A 26,789-nucleotide genomic window follows, 5' to 3' on the forward strand; every position below is an offset into this window, starting at 1 on the left:
TATTCAAGTCCTTGCCCACTTTTTGAATTGGGGTGATTTTTTTTGTCATTATTGTTGGGTTGTAGAAATTCTGTATCTGTTCTGAATATTAACCCCTTATTTGGTATGTGATTTACAGATATTTTCTCCCACTGCATGCCTTGGCTTTTCACTCTATTGATAGTACTCTTTGATGTGGAAAAGTTTAATTTTGATGGAGTCCAGTTTGTGTTTTTCATTTGTTACCTGTGGTTTTGACATCATATTCAAGAAATATTTGGCCATATAATTATTTTTTAATTTTCTTTTTTCTTTTCCTGGAAAAAGGAGATTCAAAGATGTTTAATTTAACTATTATGTTGTGTACAGTTGTTAAAATGAATGAAGGACAATTTGGCTCATCAACATGATTTTATTTCAGATAAACAGCATTGTTCAAAGAAAAGCAAGTCACATAAGAATATACACATACGTATGTAGAGAAAGGTTGTTGTTGAACGAAAAGACCCCGGGATTCTTGGCCCCCAGAGGAGAAGAATTCAATCCGGGGCCAGAGATGAGGCTTGACTGCTCAGAGATTTTGTGTAATAAAGTTTTATTAAAGTATAAAGGAGATAGAGAAAGCTTCTGACATAGGCATCAGAAGAGGGCAGAAAGAGTACCCCCCTGCTAGTCTTCAGCTGGATGTTATATAGTCACTAGCAGTCTGTTAATGAAAGAAAGGAATGTCTTAAAACTCAGAATGGCACCAGGCCCCTCACCCATAAGATGCATTTTGGGATAATCTTGGCACCAAATGGTTCATCCTGGGCCATAAAATGATTAACTTGAATCTTGTAGAAGGACAGATTACCATACAAATAGTTTCATTTATATAGATTAGGGGAACAATATCTGAGTATAACATACTGGTTTGTCAGGTAGATTCTGAGCCATGAAGCAGAACCAGCTTGAAGACCGTTTGGGGTAAATGCATAGCACATTAGCATAGCTTAAGACAACATTTCCATAAGAAAAAGGCATTGGTTATCTCTAGGTTTGAGAATAGTTAACTTCAGGTGAAACCAGGTGTCATTATGGCAACACAGTATTTTAAGAGAAACCTCCTTTTAAATTGGTATAGAGAAGAAAAGAAATATCGCTAGTTTGTTTCCTCCTGCTACTTAAGAGAGATAAAAATGTCTGACGCTTGCAGGCCATTTCCTCCGTTTGGAGACCCCTGGCCTTCCTGCCTGTTACCCTCTCAGTAGTCTCTGTTTTAACCAAGGTCCCAAACAAGCAAAAGTAAGCAATATGCTGCTTGAGGATACACTCACAAGTGATCCAGCTACCAGTAAAACAAAGGATTGTACTTATCTAACGCTGGGTGAAAACATATATTAACTTGCTTTTTTCATCAATCAGTATATATGTTAGCAGTCTTTTCCTGTCAAGTACTGTGGCCTCCTATTGTTACTATTATCAGTTGTAGAGTATTCCTTCAGGGCTTCCTAGGTGATGCTAGTGGTAAAAACTCACCTGTCAGTGCAGGAGATGCAAGAGACACAGGCTGAATCCCTGGATTGGAAAGATCCTTAGCCTGGATGTATCACTGTTTATCTAACTCCCCCCAAAATAGTGAACATTTAAATAGTGTTCATTTTTTTTTACATGTATGTGTTTCAAAAACAAACAAATATAAAATCAGGAAAGGATATTTATCACAGTGCTAGAAGTGATGATCTCTGGGCAGTTGGATTGGAAATAGCTTTATTTTGTCTGGAATGCTTTTTGAATTTTAATAGTAAATAAGTATTTTTATTTAATAAAACTTATAAACAAATCAATAAACATAGTGACATCCTTTGATTCAACAACTTCACCCAGAGACTATAAAAAATTCTCTGTAAGTTAAACAAACAAACAAAACACAACATCTGCTTGAAGTAATTCATATTGTTGATGATGTACTAATATAATTTAGTCATAGACTTGATCAAATAGACAGGGGGATAGAATTTCAGATACCCCTGGATTATTATGTGGTCATGAAAATTTATTTCAGAATGTGTAACAGCATGAAAAAGAAATCGACAGGGGCCAGAGATGTCTTGTGATCTGTATTGTCTTTGTTACAGTTACTCACCTCTGCCTTTGTAGGGCACAAGCAGCCTCAAATGAATGAGTATGACCTTAGGACCCTCGTTTGTAGACTCACTCAAGTTGATCAGTGCATTTATTTAAATTTTTCTTTAATATTAAAAAAAATAGTTTGGCCAAAGAATTTCTTCAGTATTTTTAAAGTAAAAGACACATTTCTCATTTTCACCAGGAAGTTTATTTAATAATGTATTTACCATTTTGTTCCATTACCTTCTTCCATTTTCCAGGCAACTTCATAATCCCATATTCTCAAAACTTTTAATCTTTTTGAGCAGAGAACTGTTCTAGGTGCTTTTTACAGTCTTCCAAGGAATTAAAAAATTTTCCCTGAAGCAAACATTGTAAAGACCAAATTGAAAGGACATCTGAAGCAGCAGTGTCTGGTGAATATGGCAGATGAGTCAGAACTTCCCAGCCAAGATATAACAGTTTTTGCCTTAGTCATCAAACATGCAATCTTGCATTATCCTGATGGAAGATTGTGTGTTTTCTGTTGACTAATTCAGGACACTTTTCATCGAGTGTTGTCTTCAGTTGGTCTAATTGGGAGCCTTGTTGGAATTAATCATTTGGTTTTCTGAAAGAAGCTTATTATAGAGGACTCCCTTCCCATTCCACCGTATCACCCAATATCGCCTTCTTTGGCTGAAGACTGGTCTTTGGTGTTGTTAATGGGTTCTTTTCCCTTGCCGCATGATCTCTTCTGTTCCACATTATTGTACAGCATCCCCTTTATATCACCTGTCACAATTTGTTTTTTAAAATGGGATTTTTGTTACATTTAAGAAGAGAATCACATGCAGAGACAAGAAGATTCTTTTTGCTTAACTTATGTGGAACCCAAACATCAAAATGATTAACATAACTAAGCTGGTTTGGATATTGGAGTATGTTGGTTATCTCTGTATGGTATAATGTAGATTGTTCTCAATATCTCGATTTGATTGCTATCAACTAACTGATCTACTGGATCACGGAACATTGTCCAGCTAGAAATTTGAGCACAAAACTTCACAAACCACTTTTGACACATTCAATTAATCACAGCACCTTCTCCATACACTGCACAAATCTTGTTTTGCTTCTCAGTTGCATTTTTACCTTTCTTGAAATAATAAAATATATAAAGCATGATATGCTGAAAATGTTGCCTTTTTTCTTCCATTTTTTATTGTTAACATGGCTACACAAAAATTCACCAATTTTGGTTATTTTTTTTTAATGCACACTGATATGACAGCTGTCTTAATACAGTCTAACAAAAGTGTTCCTAATGAAATTAAAGACAACTAAGGACTATTAGAGCCATCTTACAGAGAAAAATGAATGTTTTGGCCAACCCAGTATTTAAATGAAATTATGTGAGTATATTAATATGCCTTGACACAATGACCGTTTTTTGAAGGCTTCCTGACTGAAGATGGAAATGAAATACAATTAAGAACACTTTATACATGCCCTTAGTTTTGATTGAGTGGCTTATTTCAATGGGGCTTTAGTGCAGAAGTTTTATTACATTTGTCTTGTGTTCTTTCATAGGGGAAGAAAATATAATTGCTGTTCCTTTGGGAAGTTGAACTGTGAGAATTACAGTGAAAGCACCTGCACATCTCTGTAAGCAAGATGTAATCTTAAGATTTTTCTTCTTTTCTGAAAGCTTATTCACTAAAGAAAATGTATGTGTGTGTGTACGTGTGTATACACTCTTCTTTGTATTAATGAGTAGGTCAGAATCTTAATGGTTTTGCTTATCACTTTGAAATAGTCTAGGTCTTCCCAGTTGGATCAGTGGTAAAGAATCCGCCTGCCAATGCAGGAGCCTCAGGAGACGTGGGTTTGATCCCTGGGTCAGGAATATCCCCTGGAGAAGGGAATGGCAATCCATTCCAATATTTTTGCCAGAGAAATCCCGTGGACAGAGGAGCCTGGTGGGCTACAGTCCATGGGGTTGCACAAGAGTCAGACACAACTGAGCAGACCCACTGAAATAGTCTATATCTCTAGGGAATGATATATGATCCTGATTTTTTTAGTTCTCATGTCCTAGTGGGAAGTATACCAGTTTGGCATTAATCCCCTCACAGGAGAGGAAATCAAGTTATATGTGAAATGAACTATTTTTTTATGTGGAGAGTAAACTTAGATTCAAGAGTCTTCTGGAGATCTCAACAGTTTGGGATAAAAGATAGCAAAACAAAATTTAAACAACAAAGCTGCATCAGTGAATACAGCTGACAAGTACAAACTCTGTTGATAGCACATCACAGCCTAGATCTAGGGGGCACTGAAAGTAAACACTGGTTTCCCAGAATCCTAAGAGTTTGAAACAACAAAGGGTTGGGATTGTATGTTTCTTTAGTCAAAGTTACATGGTATCTCCTCTGTCTTAGCTTTTCTGGTCTCTCAGTGGTCCTTTAGTTGCTAAGCTGTGTCTGACTCTTGTGACCCCATGGACTGTAGCCTGCCAGGCTCCTCTGTCCATTGGATTCTCCAGGCAGGAATACTGGAGTGGGTTGCCATTTCCTTCTCCAGGGGATCTTCCCCACCCAGGAATCAAACCCGGGTCTCTTGCATTGCAGGCAGATGATTTACAACTGAGCTATGAGGGAAGCCCTTTCTGGTCTCTTAGGACCCAAAGAAACTGAGACTAAAGAAGGTTGTATATTTCTCTCCCAGGGTTTCCTGTGGCCATGCGATGGACTTTCTTAGTCTTTTTCTGGCGAAGTTGAGTCTCTGCCCAGACTGGGTCCCTAGCCTTGAAGAAGCTCACTGTGTTCAACTCTATCTTTCTGTAGAAAGTATAAAACACTAAGGAGTTATAAATATAACTATTTTAAAGCAACACAAATCAAGGTCCACTGGATTAAAAATGTGCATATTTTGCCTTTTTGTTTCTCCTGAGCCACCATCTTAGATTTTCAAGTTGTAAGAATTTCTCAGGGCCACAAGTGTGGTACATTTTCTGTAGCTTTCAAGTGTGTATGTGCATGTGTGTTTATGTGTTTGTATACTTTAGATTCAGTACTGATATTCTAACCAGCAATGTCCTTTGAGGAATGTTTATATCAAAATGTGTTTGTCACCAACGATATAGACTAAAAATCTTAAAAAAGAAAAGAAAAGAAAAGAAATTCCATAGTACATTATGGCCTAAATTAGGGAAGGAAGAGAATATATTTAGGACAGTGAGAGTGAGCCATTATTGGAAAGTCTTTTTTTTTTTTTTAACACTACTTTATTGTATGAATTATGACTAAAAGAGTGTGACTGATCTATTTAAAATATTAAAATGTTTACAACCATATAGCGGTCAGTTCACTCAAGGCTTTCTCTAGAATGATGCATCAAAAGATTTTTTAAGGCTTCTTCTTAAAATGGCTTAAAGCCCACAAGAGCTATTTCTTTTTTAAAATTTATTTATTTGGCTGTGCCAAGTCCTAGTTGTGGCATGTAGGATCTTTAGTTTTGGCCTGTGGGATCTAGTTCCCTGACCAGGGATGGAACCTGGGCCCCTGAATTGGGAGCACAGAGTCTTAGCCTCTGGGCCACCAGGGGAGTCCCAGCCCACAACTCGATGGGAATAAATCTTCATCCTTGTCAATGCCAACTTGATGTTTGAAAACAGGTGAAAATCATTTAGATCCAAATTCTGTGAATGATTTGAATGATCACGTTGTAAAATAACATTTTGGTTCAAAACTATGAAGTACTGAATATTCATAGCAGTATAATTCATAATAGCTAAGATGTGGAAACAGCTCAAATGTCCATTAACAGATGAATGGGTAAATAAAATGTGGCATATGTGGAATATTATTTGAATACAACAAAGAGTGAAGTCCCTGACATGTGCTACAATAGATGTCTCTGTGCTCAGTCATGTCTGATTCTTTTTGACCCTGTGGACTGTAGCCCGTCAGGCTCCTCTGTGCATGCGATTCTCCAGGCAAGAATACTGGAGTGGGCTACCATTTCCTACTCCAGGGGATCTTCCCTACTTAAAAATGGAACCCAAGTCTCTTATATCTCCTGCATTGGCAGGCAGGTTCTTTATGACTAGCACCACCTGAGAAGCTTGCTACAATAGATACGATCTTTGAAAACATTGTGCTAAGTGAAAGAAATCAGTCACAAAAAGGCCACATGTTATTAATATTTGATTGTCTTTATATAAAGTGTCCAGTGTAAGCAAATCTAAGGAGACATAAAGTTGGTTGCACTCGCATAGGGCGAGGCTGAGTTGGGTTGGCTGCAGGTCTGAGGACTGACTGTTAATGGATATGGGGTTTCTTTGGAGGAGTGGTGACAAAAATGTTCTAAACCTAGATTGTGGTGATGGTTGCACAATTCTGTGAATATACTGAAACCACAAAACTATATTTTAAATGAGTGAATTTTATGGCATGTGAATTTTACAGCATATCAAAAGGATATTTTAGAAAATAAAAATATGCAATGACTGGGCCTGATTTTCTCATGATACTAAAGACAGTTCTTTAAAATTCAGCTCTAAAGAGAGCTTAATAAGCTCAAAAAGCAGAATAAGTAGGCAGTAAACAGGCAATGGCACCCCACTCCAGTACTCTTGCCCAGAAAATCCCATGGATGGAGGAGCTTGGTGGGCTGCAGTCCATGGGGTCACTAAGAGTCTGACACGACTGAGCGACTTCACTTTAACTTTTCACTTTCATGCATTGGAGAGGGAAATGGCAACCCACTCCAGTGTTCTTGCCTGGAGAATCCCAGGGACGGTGGAACCTGGTGGGCTGCCGTCCATGGGGTCGCACAGAGTCGGACATGACTGAAGCGACTTAGCAGCAGCAGCAGCAAACAGGTTTAGTAAAGATGAATACTTTGAGGTAAAATACTCATTTACATACATACCTGTTCTGACATATTAAATATAACTTTAGTACTAAAGACTGGCACTGTCCCAAGAACAGAGCTCAAAAATATTCCCATTTCTCCAAAGGTGATAAGATCTCTTGCTTGGAGTATTTCTCCTTCTAAACATTCTCAAAACTGGCTCAGAAGTGTCTCTGAAAGTTACCTATCTCTGCCAGTGAAGAGAATGAACTGGCTTCATTTACAAAGGAATTAGTTAGCATTTCTTAACATCTTAATATAGATGTGGCTTTATTTTCTTGATTTGTACAAGTGTTTTCTTAATTTTGTTCCAAAGATATAGTCCTGAAATTAAGCTGACTTTGCAGTAATAAATCATTCTTTTTAAGATCCGTATTAAGTCCTACACTCCAAAAGGCTACATCATTAAAACCTGAGGACACTCAGTAACATAATGTTAGTCTCTTTGCTGGGGAATTTAATTACAGAATACCCGTATTGCATATTGCCTCGAGGCGATTAGAGCTTGAATTTCCAGTCCTTTTGCAAGCTTGGCCTCAGTATTATATCAAGCACACAGCTCCAGATTTCCCTAAAATTTCAAAAATGGAAATAATAAGAGGGTTACTGCAAAAGAGATTTTATTGAAGCAAAACTTCAACATGAAATATGTTGACTGGCAATAAATTGGAGAAGGCAAGATGCCATAAATGGAAAACCTCCATTATTGATTGTAAGAATTGTTTTTTTTTTTTTGTTGTTTTGGCCCTCTAAATGCTGTCTGATGACCATATACAGTAAAGTCCTTACATACAAACCAGTTCCATCCGAAGAGTGTTTTGTAAGTCCAATTTGTTTGTAAGTCCAACAAAGTTACCCTAGGTACACAATTAACACAATTGACTACTGTACCAGCTACATCACTGCTATTTTATGCTTGCTTCTGGACATCCTGGGCTTGAAATAAAGATGCTGTACTACTGTACTTGCACACAGCACGATCACTTGTAGAGGATGCAGACATGTGACAATGTACACCAGACATGTGAACTAACTTAGTGATTGGACATGCGAACACACATTCTGATCTCTGAAAGTTTGCCACTTGAAGGTTTATATTTAGGGGACTCACTGTATAGAGACGTATAAATATAAGCATGAGCATAATGACTCATCAAAGGAAATGGATGCGAGCAAAGTGTGCATACACTATAAAATACAACTCGAAGGATAAGTTTGATGTATTTATAACCAAGGCAGCCATGCTAAATGCTCATTACATGCTTACCTAACAATACTTTGTGGCCTTCTTAGAATTTGAGACCTCTTGGGATAATTAGCATGACCCTGTCTCTTTTGAAAGAAGCCTAGACTGATACTTCTCAGGGCAATCCTTTCAGCTAGAAGCAGTTAGGAGCATTCATCATCTTTCTAGTCATTTCTTTTAAAAAATAACTAATATGGATCAAAATATGTAAAGGTACTATTGTAGACTTGAGTTGTGAAGATTTGGGGATAAAAGAGCGTCTTGGTTTCTGATCCTCTTTTTTTTTTTTCTTCCTGGTATGCGATTTTATTTATTCTTGCAACAACACTAACTTCATTCTTCAGATTAAGCAGCAGAGGATAAAGGGATTTCCAATATATTTCTTTGTTAAGCCAGCTAACTAATGCCAAAGCTTGTTTGTATTTTTCTTTAAGATTCCATGTAAGCAATATCATAGGATATTTCTCTTTCATCTATTTGACATCTCTTCCTTGACTCTTCTTTGCAACCTCAGTCATTTAAGCCTGAAGAGGAGAAAGAAGGCAGCTGTGGCAGCAAGAAAAGAGGCTGTCATCCTCTGCCTTTCGCAGTGTGGGAGCATTTATACATTTCCTGGGGTCTTTACCCAGCACTAGCTGTCCTACTGTAGGAATAGAAGGTCCTTGAGAGCTCTGAGGATTGAAAGGCTGTGAGTGCAGTTCTCATGATCTGTGGATTGCACATCACAATGTAAGCCTGCAGCACATACACTGGGTGTTGGACCTTAATTTGAAAAAATAGCACTGAAACCTGTACAGTACTATATGTAGGATGGATGACAACTGTGGGTTTGATACATGAAGCAGCGCACCCAGGGCACTCTGGGACAGCCTGGAGGGATGGGGTGGGGAGGAGGTGGGGGGTGATTCAGGATGCGGGGACACATATTTACCTATGGCCGATTCATGTTGATGTATGGCAAAAATCATCACAATATTGTCATTATCTGCCAATTTAAATAAATAAATAAATAATAACAACTTAAAAAACATATCCATAAATCAACACATTGTCTGAATTGTTGATTGTCAAAAACCCCTTTTCTGCCAATTACTTTTAAGAGGCATAGGCACTAAGGAGAAGCAAGTTTATCTCAATAAAAATGGCGACTCCTAAAGAACAGCACTGGCCTCTGCTTCACTGTGAATTCATCACAGTGGCCTTGTTAATCTGAAGTGTCAGCAGTGTTGGGATCCACAAGCCATCAAAAGGTGGCTTCATCAGAGCACTTCCCTTTATGGACCACCCATTTCTGAATCAAGTCATGCAGTTGAGGTTGGGGCATCTGCTTTTGACCTCCTGTGTATGCAGCCAGGGTTTGTGACCCAGACAGTGGGAAACCTTTTGAAATAATTGGAATAAAGATATTTTATGAGAAGTGGAGGAGAGTAGTTTGGGTAATTCATATGCACTTGAAAACTGGGTATGCACCTTGTATTCTCACATCTTCATCACTAAAGATCTTGGACACCATTGAAGTTAATAGAATGGACTCAGAATCAAAAACCAAAACATTAGGGACTTCCCTGGTGGTCTGGTGGTTAAGACTCAGCATTACCAATGCAGGGACCATGGGTTCAGTCCCTGGTTGGGGAACTAAAGTCCCATATGCTGTATGGCATGGCCTAAAAATAAATGAAAACAAAAGAACCACAAAATGTCATGAAAAAAATAATTAAAGGAGGCAGAAAATGCAGTAGATACTTGCATGCATGTGTGCTAAGTCACTTCAGTCATGTCCAACTCTGTAACCCTATGCTCTTCTGTCCATTGGATTCTCCAGACAAGAATACTGGAGTGGGTTACTGTGCTCTCCTCTAGGGGATCTTCCCAACCCAAGGATCAGGTCAAACCCAAGTCTCTTTTATCTCCTGTGTTGGCAGGCGTGTTCTTTACCACTAGCACCATGTGGGAAGCCCAAGTAGATAATTAAATAAACATTCAGATCAGATCAGATCAGATCAGTCGTTCAGTTCTGTCCGACTCTTTGCGACCCCATGAATCGCAGCAGGCCAGGCCTCACTGTCCATCACCAACTCCTGGAGTTCACTCAGACTCACGTCCATCGAGTCAGTGATGCCATCCAGCCATCTCATCCTCTGTCGTCCCCTTCTCCTCTTGCCCCTAATCCCTCCCAGCATCAGAGTCTTTTCCAATGAGTCAACTCTTCACATGAGGTGGCCAAAGTACTGGAGTTTCAGCTTTAGCACCATTCCTTCCAAAGAAATCCCAGGGCTGATCTCCTTCAGAATGGACTGGCTGGATCTCCTTGCAGTCCAAGGGACTCTCAAGAGTCTTTTCCAACACCACAGTTCAAAAGCATCAATTCTTCGGCGCTCAACCTTCTTCACAGTCCAACTCTCACATCCATACATGACCACAGGAAAAACCATAGCCTTGACTAGATGAACCTTTGTTGGCAAAGTAATGTCTCTGCTTTTGAATATGCTAAAATAAACATTAAAAACAAGGAAAGCCAAATGAACAGAAATGGTTCAGAAGATAGATATCATGTTGGTCTTCCCTTCCCCCTAGATCACCTTTCCAGATTCTGATTCCCCCACCCCTCGCCACCGCTGCCATAACTCTGCAGCCAGATGGAGCAAGCAGCCAGATGCAGCAAGCTGTGATGCAGAAGGTCAGCTCAGTGGTAAAACAATCACTGCCCCAACACAGCCACTGAATCCATTGGACACTATTTAAATTTAATCAAGTCACTTCAGGCTCAATCTCTGTCTAGAAACTTGGTGTTTTTTATGTCTTCTTCTTTGCAGCAGTGGATTTTGCCCAATTTCATTTCATGTTTTGATATTACCTGAATGCTCATAATTTTTTTCTCCTTTAATTTCAAGGTCTAATTCATCCAGTGTAGGGCCCTCTTACATTTCTAGTTTCCCATCTCATTTTTACTGACAACTCGCTTTATAGCATTCAGTTTTATATCTTCATTGGAACTAGGAAATGAATTTAATCTCACACTTTCCAAAAATCTACTGCGGTCACAGAGATTAGGGCCAAAGTGGTTGGGGTTTTGTGTGCCTGAGAGTAATGACTCCTACAGATCAAGGGGCCCTTGTCCAGTCTTTGAATTTTCCCAGAAAAGCTCCCAGCCTGCCTGTCAGGGATAATCAGGGATGTCTCCTAATGCCTGTTACACAGTCTGTCCAGGGCGCTTGAATTCCTGCAGCTGCTCCAGTGGCAGAGAGAAATCGGCAAAAAAAAAAAAAAGAAAAAAAGCCACTGTGACTACAGAGGTGACACATGAGAGAGATCTTCGTAGTGATGTCGTAGTTCTGTGTTTGGTTGTGGTGATGTGTGACAAAATAGCACAGGACTATAGGCACACGTTGTACTGATGTCTATTTCCTAGTTTTTATATTGTATTATCATTGGATAAGATGTAATCATTCCATTGAGTAAAACCGAATGAATGGTATACAGGACCTCTTCACTACTTTTGCAACTTCCTGTGAATCTATAAGTAGTTCAAAATAAAAAAATAATCTTAAAACAAATTCAAATTTTATTGTAGTTTAGTAAAGTCTAGGCCTATGATCTGAAGGGGTGAGAAAATTAGTAACATACCTTTAAGTAATAACTACATCATGAAAAAATATAGAGAGAAGTTTTCTTCTTGCTCTTATAACTCCAAAGAGTTAAGTAGACCTTACTGGACCTAGCAATCTTGTTTGCTCCTTTTTATAGACAGCTAAAAAGATCCCCTGGAGGAGGGCATGGCAACTCACTTCAGTATTCTTGCCTGGAGAATCCCATGGACAGAGGAGCCTGGTGGGCCACAGTCCACAGAGCCGCACAGAGTCGGACATGACTGAAGCAACTTAGCACGCACACACTAAACGCTTATATATTTGTGTCACCAATTCGAATCAGTGTTTGTAAACTGAGTGGATGTATTGACGTTGTGTTGATATCAGATGCAATTACATGTACTAAAATATCTTTTGAAATGAAATTTTTTTAAGATACTTTCATTAAAACTTTATTTTTAAATTGTAGTTATTGAATCAAAAACACTTCAAGGAAGCAAAGGAGAGAACAGCTTTAAGAGCCCTGGAGTTTTTGTTGTAGAAAACACAACAGTGGAATTTCAGAAGGGCTCAAAGAGGCAAACCTTTAAGATTCCAGGACGTCTGATGGCTGATTTCATCTTCAAGGTAGGACGAGTCTCTTCATAAAACATCATGCATCAGGGGCCCAGCACATCTTGAATTTGAAAAAGAACACGTTTGTTTGGTTGGCAGCCAATGACTGTTATTATACAGGGCATATGTCATTAATATTTTCACCTTGACAGTCAGTTCTTAAAAATCATTCAACTCTCTCAAGGTTCTGTTCCTCAACCACAATAGTTAAGAAACAAACTTCACTCTTACAGGGGAATGATTGTTTTGAATTTGTAGTCTCTGGTTGCTGTGTTCAGTTTTAAACCTCTCGATGGAGTTCAGTGAGAATGGTCTGTGGTTAAATGCTCCATGTCTTAAACCATGACTCTTCTGTTGCTCTCCTTGCAAAGCAGAGCAGAGAAGACAGAGGCCCCTCCCTTACCTTCCTTTCCTGTTTCCTCAGTAATGTCTCATCATGAGCACTTGTCTGGCTGTCACGAGGTCCCCTCATAAGTACTCTTCTTTCCTGTGACCAGGGCTCTGGGGATCTTCTTTTACTCAGAGGACATGAAATGCAGTGGCCAATGTATTTCCAAGGTGACACAATCTGAAATTCTTCTGATACAACCAAAAATACCTAAGACATGCAGAAAGGGGTGTTTCAGAGGATGGTTTGTCCTATCTATCCCTTTTGAGAAACTCATTCAAAATGGAAAGGGAAGAAAGACAAGCGCTCCAATTGCCAGGAATATATTTACCTGTGAGAAGACCCAGTGCCTTCTAAAGAACTGTTCTATGTTGACTTGTCAAAGTTTCATCAAAGTATTGGTTGTGCCAGCAGAGAAAGACATTTGGAGTTGGAGGAGAGTTGCAAACTGCTGTCCTGTTTGCAAAGTCAGCCTCCAGTGTGACCAGCCAAGTGTCAGTCTGGGTGGAGTTGTTGTTTTGAAACTTTGAGTTTTAAATTGTCAACATTTAAAAAAATCAAGAGATTTTTATATTAAAATACCAGTGTTCTTTTTTTCCTGCTTCACTTAAAAAATGGGAAGGTCTGACCACCAGCTTGCATTCCGCCATGGTGATAATTGGCTGCAGCTGGGTAACAGCTGCCTTCTCCACAGGGCACACGTCCTCATTTGCCATGGTCCACACCGGGCCCTCATGTAATCCTGACGTTAAAGGTATAGACATTTTTAGACGTTTAAGTTGCCACTACTGGATGTCACTTGCTATTCCCAGACATTGAAGTGACTTTTGTGTCAGACCCTTGAAGCATCAACCCAATGTTGTTCCTTGACAGCAGCATTGGGAAAGTCTTCTGGGGAAGCCCTAACTGTCATTTCTCTTTCCTTCTATTCTCTCTTACCCATTGTTGTACATAAATTCTGGGCTTGCGTTGCTTCTCTTAAGGTTTTCCCATTTGATGCTAAAGTAGTAAAACCCACACACACAAACACAAACATACCCTCTTAAAAAATTCTCTTTTCATCCCTACTCAGAAGATCTGTATTCCTTTCAAGTCAATTTAGAGACCTCTGACCGAGTAGGAAACATTAGTACAGTGATGGGATGAGAAAAATAGCCACAAAGGTTAAAATTTTATGGAACTGTTTGGTGAAGGTATTAACATGGAAAATGTGTTGTTTATTGACCTCATGCATAAACACACATAAATACATAAACTATTTACTTCGAGTGTGTCTGTATATACACACATGTACATATATGAATATGTGTATGTCTGTGTGTATATACATTTTTTTAAGATTTGAGAGGATATATTCCAAACTGAAAACACTGAGAAAATAGTGGCTATTTTAGAGGGTATCAGTGCTTTGGGGGAGTGATTTTAGTTTTACTTATAATATTCTAAAATTCAATTCTTAGAAATACAGTCATATATTATATGTGTAGTTAAAATTGGGCTTCCCCTGGTTGCCTCAGCAGTTAAAAGAAAAAAAAAAATCCACCTGCCAATGCAGGAGATGTGGGTTCGATCCCTGGCTTGGGAAGATCCCCTGGAGAAGGAAATGACAACCCTTTCCAGTATTCTTGCCTGGGAAATCCCATAGACAGAGGGGCCTAGAGGGCATGGGATCACAAAAAAGTCAGACACAACTTAGCAACTGAAAGACAACACTCAAAAATTACTTTACATCTTTATGTCCAAATTATATATTCACCTCTTAATAGAATTCATTTTAGCAGCATGTTGCCACTGTATGAATTTGTACTCAGTGTTCTATTTTCCTGTCTCTTGAGTTCTAATTTTCTCAGATTTAATAAACAATTCTGGGTTTTAACTTCAATTTCTGGAAAGCTTTTGATCTCTCTTGACTAGAAAGGTATTTTTTTTTAAAGTATATTATTTATCAAAGAGGATGTTACACACAACTGTCTGACTCATGCATAAATAAAGCCTCACTTTCATGCCCAAACCATTTTCTTTCATGAATGTGGTGTACTTGGTGGGAGAGAATTTGGTAAATCAGAGATGCTGTGATGAAGCAAGAATAATTCTGATGGTTTTCCCTGACTTACAAGCTTGTCCAAATTCTGTGGGTTTCTAGGAAGTATCCTTTTCCATGGGTTACTTTTTTTCTGGTCAGAGCACTGTAGTACTACCCAGCCTGTGTTGTTTCTAAGACTGGGAACTCTGCTTCTATTCATCTCTGCTTGGCCTATGAGGCAATCAAGTGATGGCTCTCCTTCTAGTGGTAGGTTAAGAATGGGTGTGAGGTCTCTGATGATGGTTAACCTTGTATTTCACTGTATCTCGTTCCATTCCAATCAACTAAGAACAGCTGATCTTTAAAAAAAAAAATAGGAAGAGCTGACTTCAACCTGAGAGAGAATGTGAAGACCAGCTCTACCCCACAGTTCAGTTCATCAGATCAGTTGCTCAGTCACGTTCGAATCTTTGTGACCCAATGGACTGCAGCACGCCAGGCTTCCCTGTCCATCACCAATTCCCAGAGTCTGCTCAAACTCATGTCCATCGAGTCAGTTCTGCCATCCAACCACCTCAGCTTCTGCTGTCCCCTTCTCTTCCTGCCTTCAGTCTTTTCCAGCATCAGGATCTTTTCCAATGAGTCGGTTCTTTGCATCAGTGACCAAAGTATTGGAGTTTCAGCTTCAGCATCGGTCCTTCCAGTGAATATTCAGGACTGATTTCCTTTAGGATTGACTGGTTTGATCTTGAAGTCCAAGTGGTTCTCAAGAGTCTTCTCCAACACCACAGTTCAAAAGCATCAATTCTTCAGCGCTCAGCTTTCTTCATGGTCCAACTCTCACATCCATACATGCCTAATGGATAAATTATGGATACATGGACCTTTCTCAGCAATAATGTCTCTGCTTTTTATATGCTGTCTAGGTTGATCATAGCTTTTCTTCCAAGAAGCAAAAGCGTCTTTTAATTTCATGGCTGCAGTTACCATCTGCAGTGATTTTGGAACCCAAGGAAATAAAGTCTGTCACTGTTTCCACTGTTTCTCCATCTATTTGCTGTGAAGTGAAGGGAGTGAATGCCATGATCTTAGTTTTTTGAATGTTGAGTTTTAAGCCAACGTTTTCACTTTCCTCTTTCACTTTCATCAAGAGGCTCTTCAGTTCCTCTTCACTTTCTGCCATAAGGGTGATGTCATCTGCATATCTGAGGTTATTGATATTTCTCCCAGCAATCTTAATTCCAGCTTGTGCTTCATCCAGCCCAGAATTTCGCATGATGCACTCTGCATGGAAGTTGAATAAACAGGGTGACAATATACAGCCTTGATGTACTCCTTTCCCAAATTGGAACCAGTCTGTTGTTCCATGTCCGGTTCTAACTGTTGCTTCTTGACCTGCATGCAGATTCCTCAGGAGTCAAGTAAGGTGGTCTGGTATTCCCATCTCTTGAAGAATTTTCCACAGTTTATTGTGATCCACACAGTCAAAGGCTTTGGTGTAGTCAATAAAGCAGATGTTTTCTGGAACTCGGTTGCTTTTTTTCTATGATCCAATGGATGTTGGCAATTTGATCTCTGATTCCTCTGCCTTTTCTAATCCAGCTTGAACATCTGGAAGTTCTTGGTTCACATACTGTTGAAGCCTGGCTTGGAGAATTTTGAGCATTACTTTGCTAGTATGTGAGATGAGCGCAATTGTATGGTAGTTTGAACATTCTTTGGCATTGCCTTTATTTGGGATTGGAATTAAAACTGACCTTTTCCAGTCCTGTGGCCACTGCTGAGTTTTCCAAATTTGCTGGCATATTGAGTGCAGCACTTTCACTGCATCATCTTTTTGGATTTGAAAGAGCTCAGCTAGAATTCCATCACCTCCATCAGCTCTACCCCATAGAGTGCTGTTAATAATTTCGCTCAGTCCTGGGTGCACTGAAATACAAAGGCACCCTTTGCATACAGTTCCTAGATTAGACCTCATTTCATGGACGTCTCCGCTATCTCCAGGAGATAGTGAAGGACCAGGAAGCCTGTTGCGTTGCTTCCATTGAGTCACAAAGTGTCAGACATACCTTAGCAACTGAACAACAGCAACAACATGGACTTTTAATAAATGGAAGGTTGAAAACAACTACATTCTGACGTGGTGAGTAAAATATGAAGGCATCCATGAGATTCTGGATTATTTTGTGGCTATTGTGCTGATTCAGAAATCTGGCAACTCACTGCACCAATGATATGGAATTTCTTTTTTTCTACTTTTTCAGAAGCTGTATTTTCATGATTGGACCTTTCTTTAAAAAGTGCACTTTTTCTTCTTCCCAGTGGATTTCTCACTAAGTATCCTTATTTTCCTGAATGATCTATTTCTAGTGGATGACTCTTGTCACTCTGTTACTGAGTCACAGTATTTTTGTGTAAGCCCCTGAGATATTCTTATTTTGCTTCTGCAATATGCGTATGTGGCCACCACGTAGCAGTAGAGAGTCTTGAGCCTGTAGCTGATGCTGTGTGCTTTGCTGGTTGGACCCTGAGGCGCTATCCTTTCAGTAAGAATTTACTAAGTATCTGTAAGTAGATGTTTGTGAATATCTGCTTTCAGTATATGTGTATGAGAATAATCTAGTGAAAGAAACATAAGTGGCTTTGAGAAAGGTATCTGTTTCCATGGTTAACTATTTTAATAAAGATTGCTGGTGGCTTTTCCCCTCTTTAAAAAGTATGTCCCTCTTCAAGGAAAAAAAAAAAGTTTTTCTAATAGTCTGAAAACTTCCTTTTTATGTTAGTTGTCTATCTGCTTTCTTTTATTTGGATATTTTGTATTTCTATAGAAAAATATTTTCTGATTTCTGTTTTTAATGTTTTTTATTGTGGTAAAATGAAAAATGTTTTTATTTCACCATGTTTCACTGTTCAGCCCCGTGGCGCTAAGTACATTCATGTTGGTTTTCAGTTGGGCAAGCCTCTGTCTCTGGTTTCCTCCAACCACAGCTCTGGATACTGTGTATGTTTCCTACTTACAGGGTCTCTTTTTTCTTTCTGGGGAGTTATGGCAGCATATCTAACTTTCCCAGGGATGAGAGGGTTTGAAACTGTTTTCCTCTCTCTCAAAGAGAAGATTTTAGCCTTGCAGTGTGGTGTGGATGGTGGCTAAATTCCCATGTCCACAGGTGTTTCAAAACACAGCAGAACAGTTTTCAGAGTCGGTGCATGCATTCACTTCCTGAACCTACAGTAACAAAGAACAGTAAACTGGGTGGCTTAAACAATATGTTTATTGGTCTCACAGTTTTGGAGGCTAGAAGTCCAAAATGAAGATGTGGGCAGGACTGATCCTTGAAAGGGATATGAGAGAGAATCTGTTCATGCCTCTCTCTTCACTTCTTTTTTTTTTTTAATTTTATTTTTAAACTTTACAATATTGTATTAGTTTTGCCAAATATCGAAATGAATCTGCCACAGGTATACCTGTGTTCCCCATCCTGAACCCTCCTCCCTCCTCCCTCCCCATACCATCCCTCTGGGTTGTCCCAGTGCACCAGCCCCAAGCATCCAGTATCATGCATCGAACCTGGACTGGTGACTCGTTTCATACATGATATTACACATGTTTCAATGCCATTCTCCCAAATCTCCCCACCCTCTCCCTCTCCTACAGAGTCCATAAGACTGATCTATACATCAGTGTCTCTTTTGCTGTCTCGTACACAGGGTTATTGTTACCATCTTTCTAAATTCCATATATATGCGTTAGTATACTGTATTGATGTTTTTCTTTCTGGATTACTTCACTCTGTATAATAGGTTCCAGTTTCATCCATCTCATTAGAACTGATTCAAATGTATTCTTTTTAATGGCTGAGTAATACTCCATTGTGTATATGTACCACAGCTTTCTTATCCATTCATCTGCTGATGGGCATCTAGGTTGCTTCCATGTCCTGGCTATTATAAACAGTGCTGCAATGAACATTGGGGTACATGTGTCTCTTTCAATTCTGGTTTCCTCAGTGTGTATGCCCAGCAGTGGGATTGCTGGATCATAAGGCAGTTCTATTTCCAGCTTTTTAAGGAATCTCCACACTGTTCTCCATAGTGGCTGTACTAGTTTGCATTCCCACCAACAGTGTAAGAGGGTTCCCTTTTCTCCACACTCTCTCTGGCATTTATTGCTTGTTGACTTTTGGATCACAGCCATTCTGACTGGCGTGAAATGGTACCTCATAGTGGTTTTGATTTGCATTTCTCTGATAATGAGTGCTGTGGAGCATCTTTTCATGCATTTGTTAGCCATCTGTATGTCTTCTTTGGAGAAATGTCTATTTAGTTCTTTGGCCCATTTTTTGATTGGGTCATTTATTTTTCTGGAGTTGAGCTGTAGGAGTTGCTTGTATATTTTTGAGATTAGTTGTTTGTCAGTTGCTTCATTTGCTATTATTTTCTCCCATTCTGAAGGCTGCCTTTTCAGCTTGCTAATAGTTTCCTTTGTTGTGCAGAAGCTTTTAAGTTTAATTAGGTCCCATTTGTTTATTTTTGCTTTTATTTCCAATATTCTGGGAGGTGGGTCATAGAGGATCCTGCTGTGATGTATGTCGGAGAGTGTTTTGCCTATGTTCTTAAAAGCTATATATGACAAACCCACAGCAAACATTATCCTCAATGGTGAAAAATTGAAAGCATTTCCTCTAAAGTCAGGAACAAGACAAGGGTGCCCACTTTCACCATTACTATTCAACATAGTTTTAGAAGTTTTGGCCACAGCAATCAGAGCAGAAAAAGAAATAAAAGGAATCCAAATTGGAAAAGAAGAAGTAAAACTCTCACTATTTGCAGATGACATGATCCTCTACATAGAAAACCCTAAAGACTCCACCAGAAAATTACTAGAACTAATCAATGATTATAATAAAGTTGCAGGATATAAAATCAACACACAGAAATCCCTTGCATTCCTATACACTAATAATGAGAAAACAGAAAGAAATTAAGGAAACAATTCCGTTCACCATTGCAACGGAAAGAATAAAATACTTAGGGATATATCTACCTAAAGAAACTAAAGACCTATATATAGAAAACTATAAAACACTGGTGAAAGAAATCAAAGAGGACACTAATAGATGGAGAAATATACCATGTTCATGGATTGGAAGAATCAATATAGTGAAAATGAGTATACTACCCAAAGCAATTTATAGATTCAATGCAATCCCTATCAAGCTACCAATGGTATTCTTCACAGAGCTAGAACAAATAATTTCACAATTTGCATGGAAATACAAAAAACCTCGAATAGCCAAAGCTATCTTGAGAAAGAAGAATGGAACTGGAGGAATCAACCTACCTGACTTCAGGCTCTATTACAAAGCCACAGTTATCAAGACAGTATGGTACTGGCACAAAGACAGAAATATAGATCAATGGAACAAAATAGAAAGCCCAGAGATAAATCCACGCACATATGAACACCTTATCTTTGACAAAGGAGGCAAGAATATACAATGGATTAAAGACAATCTCTTTAACAAGTGGTGCTGGGAAAACTGGTCAACCACTTGTAAAAGAATGAAACTAGACCACTTTCTAACACCATACACAAAAATAAACTCAAAATGGGTTAAAGATCTCAATGTAAGACCAGAAACTATAAAACTCCTAGAGGAGAACATAGGCAAAACACTATCTTCGCTTCTTGAATCCTCAGCTTTCCTACCTTTTCTTTACACCACTTTCCCTCTGTCCATGTCCACATCTGTGCCCAAATGTCTCAGTTTATATAAGTGAGACAGGCTGGGACCTGGAACCTTTCACTGCAATGATTGCACCTGGACACACCTCTCATGTGACAAAATACAAATAAATTACATGGGGCTAAAAATAACTGTGTGCATGCACAGTTGGGGCAGATTCTGGACAAAAGATCCAAAGAGACTGAAAAGCCCAACTGCCACTTTTGAAGAGCCTGGAGCAAAACTGGGTGTCAGGAACAAAACTGGGTGTTGGGAACAAGGCAGAGTACTGAGCATGCCCCCTGCACATCCACTACCTAAGGGGTGGACAAACCACCTAAGTCACCCCTCCAGTCTGACCCCCTGAACACACCCCTACCCTCACCCCATTTAAGGATTGCTTCTCGCCCCCTCAGGGCGCAAGGGAATCTGTTGTTTGTTCTCTCTCCCAGCACTGCAGAAGGAGCTGCAACAAATTCTCGCCTGAATTTATTATCTGGCCTCTGATCAATTTCTATTGATCAAGGAGGCCAAGAACCCTGGTCGGTAACATAAGGACACCAGTCACACTGGGTTGGGCCCATCCTAATGACCTCATCTTAGCTTGACTAGACCTGCAAAAACCCTATTTCCAAATAAGATCATTTCTGAGGTTCTGTGAGTTTGAACTTCAATATAACTTTTTGTGGGGGATAGAGTTCAGTGTCTAACAGAAAATAAAATCTACCTATCTCATCATTCCTCTCAGCCAGAATTCCATCTCATTTTAAACGTGTGCCGTGAATCACAGAGGTAGAAACATTTGCAATTTATTATTTCTTAAAAAGTGTCCAATTCATCTAATTTTTCAAATTTAACTTTTGAAATGTAATCATAACCTTCCTTTATCACTAAAACAAAACAAAACAGCAACACAAAAAACTCACCTGTACCTATGTCTGTTTCATTCCTAAATGTGTTCTCTGGTTCCTTGTCTAATTTTTGTTTGTTCAAACCATCCAAAGGCTTGTCTCTGAGGTATCTAAGAACTAGACTTTAGTCTTGTTAACTCTCAGAGTTTATAAAGAATTCTATTCATGTAAATTTTAGTTTTTGTTTCTTTTCTCTTTACATGGGTTTTATCTTGGTATTGTATTTCTAATTTCTAGAGTTAAATTCTTAATTCATTTTCAACTTTTTTCTCCATTAAATGTATTTATGGCTACCAGTCCCCGTACAGAAATTCTTAATTTTGTTGTGCTATAGGTTGTTAATTTTAAACTTTATGTGTAAGCTATTTGTATCCTGGCTAGAAAATCTTTGCTTTATTCTGGATCATAAAAATATTCTTGTATATTTTTGTCTAGAAACATTACTATTTTACCTTTCACACTGAGAGCTATAATACAACTAGAATTGATACTTGTGGGTGAAGTAGAATCAGTATCTTTTCCCCCATGACTATCCAGCTGAGCCAAAACCATTAGGTGGAAAAGACAATCCTTTCCATATCTATCTTAAATTCCAAACTATATATGTGGGGCTCGATTTTTACACTCTCTTCTGACCTATTCATCTCTATGCAGCAATACCATTGTGACTTAATTACTGTAACATTAGAACAAGTCTATATCTGGCAGTGTAATTTCTTCAGCTTTGTTCTTGAAGATTATCTTTAATATTCTTGCCTCCTTCCCTTTCCATGTTAACTTTGAAATATGCTCCTAAATTTTTATTCTGCTGATTTTTATTTGAATTGCTTTGAATCTGTAGGTCAATTTGGAGAAAATTCACCTTCCTATATTGTCTTCCAGTCCATAAATATGGTATATTCATCCCTTTATTTAGTTCTTTTGTCTTCTCAATAATGGTTATAATTTTCAGTGTGTATGTTTTGCATATCTTTAATGAAATTCCAAATATTTGATTATTATTTTGATGCTATTGTAAATGTTTTAAAATTTTTTCTATTTGTTTTCTGCTGGAGAATGAAAATCTAATTGGTTTCTGTATACTGACATTATATTTTCATTGCATTCACATGTTAATACCAATAGTTTGTGAATTCTTTGGAGTATGTACATGCACAATTATGACACCCACAAATAATGAGTTTGGTTTCTTCTTTTCCAATTGTTGTGTACTTTAAAGAAATTTTCTTGCATTGTTGTTATTGCTCACTCTCTAAGTCATGTCCTACTCTTTGAGACCCCATGACTGCATGCAGCATGCCAGGCTTCCCTGTCCTTCCCTATTTCGTGAAGTTTGCTGAGATTCATGTCCACTGAGTCAGTGATGCTATCTAACCATCTCATCCTCTGCCACCCTCTTTACCTCCTGCCCTCAGTCTTTCCCAGTATCAGGTTCTTTTCCAATGAGTTGGCTCTTCGCATCAGGTGGCAAGTATTGGAGCTTTCTTGCATTACTTAGGACATTTAGTACAATGTTCAATAGAAGTAATGATTATGTTTTTTTCTTTCTTTCCTTTTAATATAGTGAACTACATTGATTTGAGGATGTTAAACTGATCTTACCTTCCCATAATAAACTTTATTGGTCATTATTTTTTATTAGAATTTATTGTCAGTATTTACTTACAAGTATTTGTTATTTTATCATTAAAAAAAGGGTTACCCTTTTATATATTACTAGTTATGATTTTAAATTATTTTTATTTATGATTATTTTTTGGTATTTATGTCCAGGAGAGGTGAGTTTTTTCCTTGTAATGTCTTTGTCAGATCTTGGTGTTAATTTTATGCTAGCTTTACAAAATACATTGAGAAATACTTCCTCTATTCTGTAACAGTTTGTGCAAGTTTGCTGTTATCTAATTAATTAGATGTTTGATTTCTTTATGTGTCAGTTTTGTTTCAAGGAACCTGTCTATTTCAACTAGCTTTTTGAAAGTTATTGACATAGATTTTTTTTTATAGTATTGTCTTATTTCTTCCATTATGTAGAGAATCTGTGGTGAGTCTCATTCCTAATATTCATTATTTGTCCCTATTTTTGTTTTTTTCCTTTAATTGTTCATGTTGGAGGGCTATCAATTTTGTTAAACTTTTCAGAGAAGCACTGTTTGGCTTTATAAGGCACTAATATGTAATTTCATTCTCATATCATTAATGTCTGCTCTTGTCTTTATTATTACCATCTCTGTACTTTCTCTGGATTCAATATGCTTTTCTTTTTCCAACTTTTTGAAATGGATGGTTAGATCAGTTATTTTTCATCCAATTTTTCCATAACATACAATTTTAACTCTATAAATTTCTCTCAAAGCATGCCTTAAATTTCATTCCACAAAGCTTAATATGAAATCTTTTCCTTCATCATTCAGTTAAATTGTATTATAATTTTCATAGTGATATATTATTTGACTTATAGTATATTTACAAGTGTAGTGTCCAAGTATGTCAGAATTTTCAAGAAATCACATCATTTTATACCTTAATTCTACTGTAGTCAGAGAACATTATATCATTTCAATGTTTTGAAATTTGTGAAAACAATTTGTGGTAAATTTTGGAAGAGTATGATATGTAGTCTTCTGTTGTTGGGCACAGTGTTCTACATATATTAATTAGGTCATGTTTATTAATGGTTTTATTCAAAATTATAGCCTTACTGAATTTTATCTCCTTATTCTGTTACCACGTGACACCTGATAAAACTACCACTATGACTGTGGAGGTCTGTCCACTTGTGAATTATGTATTTTGAAGCTTGGTGTTTAGGTACACTAACTTTTAGAATCATTCGCTCTTGTAGTGACTTGACCTTTTTGTCATTGTGAAACTCTTTCTTGAAGATATCTCTCCACTGTCTCCTGGCTTCCATTTATTCTGTTGAGACATCAGCTGTCAGACTTATTTTTGTCCCTTAGAAGGTAATGTGTCTTATTTGTCTGTTTTCAACCATTTTCTCTTGGTTTTTCATCAATTTAACTATGATGTAATTAGTGACTTTCTTCTGCTTGAGCTTCATGGTACTTCGTGAATCTAAAAAAACTCTTAACTTCTTAAATTCCTTAGAAGTCTTTTCTGCCTCTGTAACCTCATCCCATCCCTTTAACTCTCCCTTCTTCCACACATATCTCCTGTCTGGAATTTTTCATTTGATAATTTTACACCTTTTTTTCTGTTTTATAAGTAAGTACAACACACTGTTCTTTTTCAGTCAATTCTTTTTTTTTTAATTTTATTTTATTTTTTAACTCTACAATATTGTATTGGTTTTGCCATATATCAACATGAATCTACCACAAGTATACACGTGTTCCCCATCCTGAACCCTCTTCCCTCCTCCCTCCCTGTACCATCCCCTCTGGATCATCCGAGTGCACCAGCCCCAAGCATCCAGTATTGTGCATCGAACCTGGACTGGAGACTCATTTCATATATGATATTATATATGTTTCAATGCCATTCTCCCAAATCATCCCACCCTCTCCCTCTCCCACAGAGTCCAAAAGACTGTTCTATACATCAGTGTCTCTTTTGCTGTCTCGTATACAGGGTTACTGTTACCATGTTTCTAAATTCCATATATATGCGTTAGTATACTGTATTGGTGTTTTTCTTTCTTTCAGCCAATTCTTATTTATATTTACTAATAAGTTTTACTGATCATTTCATCATTACTGCTTCCTGCATCTCATTACTTTCTCATGCATTTATATTTGTTCTTTTTTCAGTATACCCTTAAGTAGTTTATTTTTCTAGTCTTTGGTCAAGTTTCTGTCATTTTGTCTCTGAGAAAAACTTCATTTCACTGATTACTGACTGTTAATTTGATCTTAGATTGTTTATAAGTTGACAACTGATCATTGATTGGTAGTGAATAATTTGGTTGTAGAATTCTAGATTAAAAACTATTGGCCCTTATCATGTTAAAGGTGTTTGTTTTCTTGTATCCATTATTGCCTATGAGAAATATGATGCCATTCTGATTCTCACTTCTTTGTAGGGAATCATCTTTTTTCTGATAACTTTTAGAATTTCTCTTTGTCCTTGTTGTTGCATTTTTTATGTCTGCTCAGAACTTTATGAATATTTTTAGACTGAGCACTCTGTCTTTCCCACATTGCACAGCTCATGGGATCTTAGTTCCCTGACCTGGGATCGAACCTGCACCCCTTGCAGTGGAAGCACAGAGTCTTAATCACTAGACCACCAGGGAAGTCCCTCTGTTCTTTCTCTTTAACTCCATGTAATACTGGCATTTCTGGTTCTGTTGCCCACAAGCTTAATCTTTGTTTTCCCTCTATTTTTCTCTTTGTGTTGCATTCCAGACTTTTCCTCAATTCACTTATTTGTTCAATCAGTAGAGAAGAAAAGAAAGAAGGGAGAGGACTTGCTGAAATAAAATAACCTGAAAGTGCCTTCTCACACTCAGTGGTGCACCTTCTCTCTGTTAACTAGATGCAGAAAGGCTCATGTGCAAACACTGTGGATTTGTGTATGTTTTGAGTTTCTGTAATTGTGTTTTCAGAAGGATCTGCTAAAAGATGCTTAGGGATGTTGTTACTAAAAATGTAAGATTCCTAATTATGTGCCATGTTGTAAGCAAACCCAGATTACATCTCAGTTCCTGTTCTCATAGAAATTAAAATCATATGTATGAGGAAGAAAAAATGTTAAACAAACTAAAAACTCTGAAAAAATTGCTACAGATGAACTTATTTGCAAAGAAGGAATACATGGATGTAGAGAACATACTTATAGATACCAAGCAGGGAAGAGGAGGTGGGATGAATTGCAAGACTGGGGTTGACACTTGACAGAATGTGGTCCACTGGAGAAGGGAATGGCAAACCACTTCAGTATTCTTGCCTTGAAAACCCCATGAACAGTATGAAAAGGCAAAATGATAGGACACTGAAAGAGAAACTCCCCAGGTCAGTAGGTGCCCAATATGCTACTGGAGATCAGTGGAGAAATAACTCCAGAAAGAATGAAGGGATGGAGCCAAAGCAAAGACAATACCCAGCTGTGGATGTGACTGGTGATAGAAGCAAGGTCCAATGCTGTAAAGAGCAATATTGCATAGGAACCTGGAATGTCAGGTCCATGAATCAAGGCAAATTGGAAGTAGTCAAACAAGAGATGGCAAGAGTGAATGTCAACATTCTGGGAATCAGCGAACTGAAATGGACTGGAATGGGTGAATTTAACTCAGATGACCATTATATCTACTACTGTGGGCAGGAATCCCTCAGAAGAAATGGAGTGGC

At 38.1% G+C, this 26,789-nt stretch overlaps 1 long non-coding RNA gene across 2 annotated transcripts in view; it reads left to right on the forward strand.

Annotated features, from left to right (window-relative positions):
- Positions 1–26,789, forward strand: part of LOC787624 (uncharacterized) — a 56,540-nt gene that overhangs the window by 14,732 nt on the left and 15,019 nt on the right. For both annotated transcript variants that reach the window (XR_009493078.1, XR_009493077.1), the window contains exons 2-3: positions 3,661–3,735; positions 12,290–12,447. This is a non-coding gene — a long non-coding RNA (uncharacterized lncRNA). The remainder of the gene's footprint in view (positions 1–3,660; positions 3,736–12,289; positions 12,448–26,789) is intronic.

Source organism: Bos taurus, chromosome 27 (genome assembly GCF_002263795.3).
Source record: "Bos taurus isolate L1 Dominette 01449 registration number 42190680 breed Hereford chromosome 27, ARS-UCD2.0, whole genome shotgun sequence".
In the NCBI taxonomy this organism is placed as follows: Eukaryota; Metazoa; Chordata; class Mammalia; order Artiodactyla; family Bovidae; genus Bos; species Bos taurus.